The following is a 9,805-nucleotide window of genomic DNA, read 5'->3' as shown; positions in this document are numbered from 1 at the left end:
GCTATGTTCCTCAATAAAATACCCTATACTCACCTCCTGTATTGGCGTTATTCCAATGATGCTGACAACCGGTCTCCCGAGGCTCGGATGAAATTTTGATTACAGATGAGCAAATTTGTTCGTTTTTTGTTCCCGAATTGATTTTGACATATTCGTGTAATATTCGAACACTATTCGTGCCTAATGTGTGTATGATGTTCGGTTCCGAACATATTAGTTAATTTCTACTCCCATTCACTTTAATAACGTTCGGCTGTGTTTGCGAATATTGCAAAAACAATATTGGATGCCGATCGTATTCGGAACCAAATCCGTACAAATTCGCTCATCTCTAATTTTGATGCCATGTGAGCTCTGCACTCAACTAGTGTTTACTAATGGGCTGCAATTATCAAACTTTCTTTGAATGTTTTAGGTTTTTCTGAAGGAAATTAAAGCACTAGCAGTTGTCTTCCGGGCTCATGTGGCATAGTAATGTCACACACCTCAGGAGACCTGGCGCTGATATTACTGGAATGATACCGATGCAGGAGGTGAGTACAGAGTATTTTTATTATAGGGCATGCAAAGTGTCTTCTGCCATATACGTCAACAAAACAGTGTTTGCAGCTTTACATCACTGATCTGCCAGCAGTAGGCAACAAACGCAGCTCATCTCCTCTCACCCCCTCTATATCCAGTTCCATCTTGCAGTATGTCACTCCTCTCAGCCCCAAATACACAGCTCTATCCTGCAATCTATCACTTCTATCACCCCCTCAACATATAGCCCCATCTGGCAGTATATCATGCTTCTCAATTCCCAATAAACAGACCTATCCTGAAATCTATTATTATTTTTATTATTTATTATAGCGCCATTTATTACATGGCGCTTTACATGTGAGGAGGGGTATACATAGTAAAAACAAGTACAGTACAATACAAGTCACATTGGTACAGGAGGAGATAGAATCCTGCCCACGAGGGCTCACAATCTACAAGGATTGGGTGAGGATACAATAGGTGAGAGTAAAGCTGGTCATGCAGTGGCTTTTTCGAGCTGTGGTTACTGCAAGTTGTAGGATTGTCGTAAGAGGTGGGTCTTCAGGTTCTTTTTGAAGGTTTCCATGGTAGGCTATCACTCTTATCACCTCCTCTACATATAGCCCCATCATGCAGTATATCACTCCTCTCAGCCCTCATATGCAGTCCTATCCTGCAATCTATCATTCCTCCAGCCCCATCTATATATAGCTCCATCCTGCAGTATATCACTCTACTCAGCCTCCATATACAGCCCTATCCTGCAATCTATCACTCCTTTTACACCCTCTACATGTAACCCCATCTTGCAAAAAATATGCCATCACTCGACAACCCCTCTAAACACAGCCCCAATCTGCAGTATATCACTTCTTTCACTTATATCTTGTAGAATACCCCTTTTGTTACCCCCTTTATATACCAGGAAGTGTTGTTATGCTGTTTTGATCAAAACTAAGTACCCTATGTAATTTACATGTACTATTACTATTTGCTCATTTGCTTGCTATACAGTATATGATCATTTTGTTTTTCTTCTTGGATTCCTACTATCAGGATACAGCTCCACTGTATCTGCACCATGGCAGACATTGATAACATCCTCCAATTAATACATTACGAAAAAGGTGAAGTCACTAGCACAAATGGTTCTGGCTTAATACTCCACAATAGTTCTGTTCATGAGGATTTAAGCACTGTCATGCTGTTTTCTTTCACTAGACATATGTTTTAGTCTGTTGACATACTATTTTATTATTCTGAATTATTTTCTTGTAGACTTTCTTTGTCAAAATCACAAATGTATCGACGTCATTCCCTCTGATACCTTCATAAATACATTAATAAGATACAAATGTGTAATAAATAATTTCAATAATGAAACGATAATTAATAATTTTAATAAAATTATTTTTCTAGAGGAAAATATTGTGCCGTTTTCAATATTTGTTCACATTGTTTTAATAGTTTTTCAGTGAATGTGAAGGTGAAAATTTACATTCTCAAATCATTTGGCTGGGTTTCTAAAACCAGCTTAGAAGAATGTTCTCACCAGTATTGTATTCCAGTAGAAGAGCCAATTTTTAGTACAGTAGAAAGCCTGGGTACATTAGAAAATAGCCAGGTTTTTACTCAGTCACATCATTTATTTTCTTACATTTTTCTTGTTACCAAGGACTTTCACATGCATTCAATGTATAAGAAACAATGGATTTAGTGAATTCTGCACTGTATACCAAAGATGTATTAGGTAAATAGATAGAAAAGCTATTTACCTAAAAATATAAGAATTCAGCAGCACTCTGAAAGAGCTAAGATGTCTGCAAACATTGAACATATGTAATTTGAACTGCATTACTACAATAAAGAATATACGTACAAAAATGAAGGTACTTAGACCATAAATTTGCCTATTTATGAGAGTCCACCACCACCAGCTGTAACAAGGTGACGTTTCTTTGATGTGACCCTAAACCTAATATTATTCCTCTCTTTCGCTATAAGCCTAAAACTTTAAAGGGCTGGTAGGCTTTAGGTAATCTATCTAGAGATAGAAAAATTAAAGCAGCGCTTTTCTTGCAAAATGGGTGCAAAGTTCCCAAGGTTATCACCAAAGCCTCTTGCGTACAAATTCAAAAATTGGGTTCAGAAATCAGATAGTGAATAGAGATGAATGTATCTTTGGAAAATTGAATCCACCACCTTTGCCAAATGTTCTAAAAAAAAAAAAGTTATATTTGCAGCAAATCAATTTGCTTGAATTTCAATGAAAAGCTTTTAATGTCCATACATATTTAGTCATATTTACAATAGTTATACAGATAGGGAGAGGGAAGAGAAAAATGAACAAATAAATCTTATTCTGTTCATTAATATAAACTACACAATTATTCTGAATATTCTGCTTTGTCCACTGCTATCCCTTCTTCTCATTCGTATCATTGCGTAGGGCATTAACTTCAAATAATGTGGTCTTCATAGCCAGAAATATGTCAATATATCTTGCCAGCAGATGTAATAGGATCAGAAGATTGAGTTAAGAGAGCAATTTTAGTGCAAGAAACTATAAAAAGGGAAAATACCAAAATACATAGAAACAAACAATAAGAAACATAAAAGTTAAAACCAGTTAGATTCTCTATGGGGTTAAGGTCTGGCGAGTTTTCTGGCCAATCAAGCACAGTGATACTGTTGTTTTTAAACCAGGCATTGGTACTTTTGGCTGGGGAATGAAATTTCCATCTCCAAAAATCTTGCCGGCAGAGGGCAGCATGAAGTGCTCTAAAATTTCCGGGCAGACGGCTGCGCTGACTTTGGACTTGATAAAACACAGTGGACCTTCCCCAGCAGATGACATGGCTCCCCAAACCATCACTGATTGTGGAAACTTCACACTAGACTTCAATCAGCTTTGACTGTGTGCTTCTTCATTCTTCCTCCAGACTCTGGGACCTTGATTTCCAAACACCAACTTTATAGCTCCGATCATAGCTGCGAGCTCATGCTGTCATTTAACCGGCGATGATGATTTTACCTCTGATAAGAAGCTGTGTTTGCTGAGCTGTCATACACATGACATGCAACAAACACCCGGTGTTCAGGGGGGCCGAACTCAAACAGTAATACAAACTTCCTGGTGAAGTCTGTGTTTGGTGCCTGTGCCCAATAAAAAATGACAAATGACAAAAAATGATTTAAAAAAAAAAACGTTTTTACCTTCAATCATAAGCACTATGGAACGATGAAACTATTATTCATTTATTCTATATTGGAAATATATATATATATATGTTTTACTCAGTTTGTGTTGTGCACCACATTGTTGCTTAAAGAAGGATCAGTGTGTATAGGAGCTGAAAAAAAGCCTCCCTGATATGGATTGACAAATCCTCACATTTTGTCATTGCTAAATTTTGGAGTGCTGCCTATTCTTCATTTCTATAACCCATTACCCATAAAATATCTATCTATCTATCTATCTATCTATCTATCTATCTATCTATCTGTCACGATATGGTATGAAATATCATATAAGTAGCTTCTCTTGCTCAAGGCTGTGGGCTAACAAGCCCCCCTTCCCTTTTACTCAGCCAAGAGCTGCTTTGCCAATGTAGATGGGAGAAGAAGAGTTTATTACCTCTAGCTCGGAGAGCAGAAGTATTTACGACCTGCATTTCCTGCCGTGTAAGCTCTTGTCCAGCTATAAGTGAACTAGAAACTTCTAGGATTCATGCAAGTCCTTTGTCTTGTTTTTGCAAGATATTACACAACCCGTTTACGTAAAAAACACGAAAATATATATTCTTTACACCCCTCGGTGGATCTATTCACCACGTAAAACCTGAGCTTCTAGGTCCATCTAGTAAAGAAGTAGGTATTTCTCTCTAAATATGTATCCCAGATAGGACATATTTGATCTCATTAGAATGCTCACGTTAATCCGAGATGAATGATGGGTTTGTTATGACTATGACATGTTTGGTAGCGAAGTTATAGAAATTAGAGAAAATAGTTTAAAGTTTACTCAGAATGTAGAGAGAGTAGGGTCTGGATAAACCAGCCTTTCTGTGATGTCACAGCCTTAAGGTTTTAAGTGTCTGGCAGGCTCTGAGGAGTCACTTCTGTTTGATTTCTTGTCTCCTCCTGAAGCCAGCAGCACATCCAATGAGCTGGGACGCATGGTTGCCTGCCATGCTTTGAACATGTGAGTGTTACCTTTTCTCATTTAATACCTGTTTATTTCATAATTACCCTTGTACATATTTGCAATTGTCTCATTTGTAACATCTTTATAAAATATTTTTGATAAAGCACTGCCTAATTTTTATGGGATATAATATTTATATTAGTTCATTCTCCATGCTCTAAACGTACCCTAAGTCTTCTGAAGGAAAATACGCTACTGTTGTGTTGGGTTAGCTTCGGACCCGTTTAATCGAAGCTGGTGGCAGCGATAGTGTGCTGACTTTTGGGATTATGTTGTAGCGACTTCGGCGTTGATAATTATTGTTCCTGACTGAGTGGGAGTAGTTTATCGCGTCGCTGCAGCGTGCCCAATAGCCAGTACATAGCAGGCAGCCTTTCTGGCGACTAATTACCCAGGGTGCAGTACCTAATCTGTCCTGAGAGTAAGGGGGCGCCAGAGAGCTGCAAGTGTTAAGTGGAACTGTAAGCGGGATATACATAAATCCCTGCAGTTTGTGGTATATTGAAAAGCAGTGGTATACCTAAAATAAGCCCCTGCTGGAAACTAAGAGGTCAATAGCCCTGTGGGTGTTTTTTCATCACATTGTTAGCAGTGGAGGGATAACTAAGATAAGCCCCCCTGCACATGTGATAGCCGTCTGTTGGCCTAAAGTCACCCCGACCCGTGACGTAGGGGTGACGGTCACGGTGTGAATCGTGACAAATTGGTGGCAGCGGTCAGGGAATCCTGACATTTGGTGGCAAGGCGGTGGGATATTAGAGCATTAGTGATTTGGTTTGAGCAATCATTCCTCTCACTAAAAACTTGCAGAAAGTTCTTGCGAGGACTCTGCGCAAATAAGTTTGGAGAACAAACTCAGTGTTTTTTAGTTGTGAGACAATTGTGTACTGGTAATTATCCCCTCCCTTTCTCTTCATTTTTCTATCCTATCTTTTATTTGGCAACCATGGCTGCGAAAGGAGAAGCCTGGTACACCCAGCAGAAGAAGGACACTCTTGCTGGAATATGCATGTACCATGGCCTGAACCCCCAGGACAAGTCCAAGGCTCAAATGGTCGCTGAACTTGTGCAATTTGAAGCAGACCAAGCCAGGCCACAGAGCCCAGAGGCCGCAGAAGCCAGCATAAGCGAACATGGTGCTGCAGCAGAGGTCCAACCACTGAATACGGGCCCTACTGGCAACCAGGGGGGCGCAGACCTCCTCCTGCAGCTGGCTCTGCAGCAAGGCTCCGCAGATGACCTAGAGAGACGTCTGCAGCTGATCCAGCAATACCAGGAGCAAGAGTACCAGCTGCAGTTAGCCCGACTGCAAATGCAGGGGTCGTCCCAGAGCCGTGAGCCCAGCAGCGCTCAGATACCACCTAAGCCCCGGCCGGATCACTTTCCTGTTATGGAGAAGGATGGAGACTTGGACACTTTTCTGCGGGCCTTTGAGAAAGCCTGCAGACAGTACCGGCTGCCTACAGATGAATGGGCCCGATACCTGACACCAGGGCTGAGAGGTAAAGCTATGGAGGCGTTTGCTGCCCTCCCTCAAGAACAAGATGGTGACTATGAGGCCATCAAGCAGGCTCTGATAGCAGCTTACACCCTAGGTGTACCAGCTTGCACCCGAGGTGTACCGTAGAAAATTCCAGACCCTCCAACGTGGCCCACACGACAGTTACAGTGATGTGGTGCATGGACTGGGGACCCACTTTGACCAGTGGACCCAAGGACTGTCAGTGACCACCTTTGCACAGCTGCGAGACCTGATGATCAAAGACCAGTTCTTTCATCTTTGCCCAGCTGAGGTGCGACAGTTCGTGATGGACAGAGAACCCAAAGACGTGAGGAAAGCAGCGCAGATTGCCGATGCCTATGAGGCCAACCGTAGATCGGAAGCCCGGAAGCCAGTCACCACCAGCTGGAGAGGGTGTAAGCCTGCAACCAACGCCAGTACCCCTGCCAGCCAGCACACCAGATGTCCTGTCCCCATAGCCAACAGCACCAGACCTACCACCGAACCTCGCAAGTGTTACCACTGCAATCAGACTGGTCATATCAGTACCTACTGCCTAGCCAAGCAGAAGAACACCCCAGCCAAGGCCCCAGGGCCTAATGCAGCAGTTCTTTTGGTGGGTGGTGTGGATGGGAGGGTGTGTGACAACGTACAGCACGTCACTGTGGGAGGCCATGTTGCTACAGGCCTCAAGGACACCGGGGCTGAACGAACCCTCATCCGACCCGAACTGGCGGCCCCTGAAGAAATCATTCCGGGGAAAACCCTAACTGTCACTGGGATTGGGGGCATCAGCTGTCCCTTACCGATGGCCCGGGTTTTTATTGATTGGGGTGCCGGGAGCGGGGTGAAGGAAGTGGGGCTGTCTGATAATTTGCCCACTGATGTTTTGTTGGGGACTGATTTGGGGAGGATGGTTGCATACTACGTCCCTGACACCCCTTCCCCAATCTACTAATGAGGGTAAAGTTAACCCTGATGATGATGATAATGATGGGAAATCGCATGTGTTACCTGACCATGCTTTATCTTGTAATGATGCATCTAATAACCATTTTTTTCCTAGGATTGATGGTGAAAATGTTGTACCTGTGCCAGCTGAACCTGATAATGATTTTTCTGTGAAGGTTAATGTGTCCATAGGTACAGGCGTGCCCAGCCACGTTGCTCTGCGGAGTGAGACGGCTGAGGAACCGCTAACAGGGGCAAGTGTCAGTGCTACAGGAAATGGGGAGATGCATGGGAACCGTGCGGAAGGTGATGCCATGAAAGTGACCAGTGCCACCGAGGAAGGTAACTGGCCCATAAGTAGCACTGCCCCTGGAGTGTTGGGGGTGGATGGGGAGGTAGAGCCCATAGCAGCGCCGGCTGATGGGTCTTTAGAAATCCCCAGGGAGACAGCCTACGTAGCTGCTGTCACCCGCAGTCAGAGTGCCCGGAACGCAGATAACTGTCAGCCTTCCGGACCCTCCTCAGTCACCACTGTGACTGAACCAGAGGTGGACCCAGAGCAGGTCCAAGAGGGTTCCCGTGGGGAAGGGACCCTGACGTTGCTTCTGGCTTCCCATAGCCAGGAGTTTCAGGCCGCTCTGCACACAGATGCGAGCCTAGAGAGTTTGAGACAACTTGCCGGGACGCACTTCTCTGAGGCTGATAAGGAGAAGGTGTTCTGGGAACAAGGAAGGTTATACCGGGAGACCGTACCCGGAGAATGAGAAAAGGAGTGGTTGAGGGAAAGACAGCTGGTCGTCCCGCAGCAATTCCGGGGTGAGTTGTTGCGGATTGCCCATGAGATCCCGCTAGCTGGACACTTGGAGATCAGCAAAACTAAGGCCCGGCTGTCTCAACACTTCTATTGACCTAAGATGAGGACAGATGTGTCAAACTACTGCGGCTCCTGTATCACTTGTCAAAGAGTGGGGAAGGCGGGGCCTGCTCTTAAGGCTCCCCTGATCCCATTGCCAGTGATAGAGGAACCTTTCCAGAGGATCGCAGTGGACATTGTGGGCCTGCTGGCCGTCCCCAGCAGCTCTGGAAAGCATAGATATCTATCTATCTATCTATTTATTCAAAGATTGGAGGCAGCACACCATTCCAAGTGAAAAAGACTTATGTTTAATTGAACAACATGGCGACCTTTCGGTTCATTAGTGAGAACCTTTCAAGTCACTATTAAATAGAAGTCTTTTTCACTCGGAATGGTGTGCTGCCTCCAATCTATTTGGATCTATTTATCTATCCCATCAGTGCTATCTGTCTATGTTTATATCTGATATTTCTAATACATGGAATTTTCTTTCTTTATTTTCTTTCGTTACTATGTGGAGATTCCTGTACCACTAAGGATTCTATAAGCTTATTATGTTTTTCTATAAATGTATTAGGGATTGCCTTGTAGAATTCATATCATCTTTGTTGTCTTACAAAACTAATTTGTCCAATGGAAACCAAACAGAAATGGCGTCCAGCTGTGAGTTTTATACTTTACTGTAAACAAAGGAAAAGAAGCACAAAACCAACCCCGATGATGAGGTCATTGGACTAATGTTGACTCACAGTCATCCTGATGCCAGCTGGTAACACACCAGTTCAAGCTTAATTAACTAGCACAAATTCATTTCTGTGCTTTTCTTCCATGTGCTTAAAGGAAGTAAGCGGTTTAAAGCATGTCAAATGATTGGATGTGCCTTATAAAATCAGACTACTTTTGGCTTGAATTTTTAGAGCTCTCTTGAAACTCATATCATATATTTAAATGCTATAAAATTGCTAAATTTTAGAAAACCTTGAACATCACAGCAGTGTCACTCCTCACATTAGATACTGTTTTTCAATTTGTCACAAAGAATGCAAATGTAGTAAAGCTAAATATTACTGTCGAAAAGTTGACACATGTGAGTACTTTTTGTCTTTTAATGCTGATCCTGGCACTTTTCTAAAAAAAAAAAAATATATAAAAAATGGAGGTTTAGCAAATGGGATTTTATTGTCGCATATGATATTTCTATAAAAATCTACCTTGTAGCTGAAATCTACGCCTGCTAATCTCCAGTGTCGAGTTTCTTTTCTGATGCCCAGACAACCCAAAGATTCACCAAATTTACTTGGCACACCTAACCTCTGCAGTCTTTAGGAACAAGACTAGTGTACAAAACTCCAGTCTTTATAAATTCCCCGCCATGTATTTAAACATCTGGTATGTCCAGGAGAAGATTATGAGAAGCCCAAGGAAATTGCCTTAAAATCTATCTTAGCAGGCACAAGTCAGGAGAAAAACATGTCAACATGTACTAAAATCGCTTGATCTAGAGCCATGAGTATTAGCAGTGCAAAGGTTAAAGAAGAGAGATAATCAGAAGTGAGAGTTTTATTAAAATTGGTTATTGGACATAATTGTACACAATGTGATAACTTGAATAGCTGCTGGTTAAAACCACTGCAGTTTCGGCAGGAGCGGGAGGATGCTGCGGGCCCTGGGCTCTCAGAAGATGTCAACCGGCATCTACTTCCCTGCGGTGAGCACTGGAAATAGAAAGGGCCTCCAGAGGTGGCAATGATGCAGATTGAGATCT

The sequence above is a fragment of the Ranitomeya imitator genome, chromosome 6, assembly GCF_032444005.1.
Source record: "Ranitomeya imitator isolate aRanImi1 chromosome 6, aRanImi1.pri, whole genome shotgun sequence".
NCBI lineage: Eukaryota > Metazoa > Chordata > Amphibia > Anura > Dendrobatidae > Ranitomeya > Ranitomeya imitator.
Note: the sequence above shows the minus strand (reverse complement) of the source record.